The following is a 200-nucleotide window of genomic DNA, read 5'->3' on the forward strand; positions in this document are numbered from 1 at the left end:
AGAAATAAAGCTAGACTAGTAGCCCAAGGATACAATACGGAAGAAGGTATAGACTTTGATGAAACCTTCACTTTGATTGCTAGACTTGAAGCTATTAGGCTATTACTTGCATATGACTGCTCTTTGAAGAAGTGATTTCCTCAAGGGCTACATTCAAGAAGAAGTGTTTGTTGAACAACCTCCTGGTTTTTAAGATTACA

The sequence above is a fragment of the Lupinus angustifolius genome, chromosome LG16, assembly GCF_001865875.1.
Source record: "Lupinus angustifolius cultivar Tanjil chromosome LG16, LupAngTanjil_v1.0, whole genome shotgun sequence".
In the NCBI taxonomy this organism is placed as follows: Eukaryota; Viridiplantae; Streptophyta; class Magnoliopsida; order Fabales; family Fabaceae; genus Lupinus; species Lupinus angustifolius.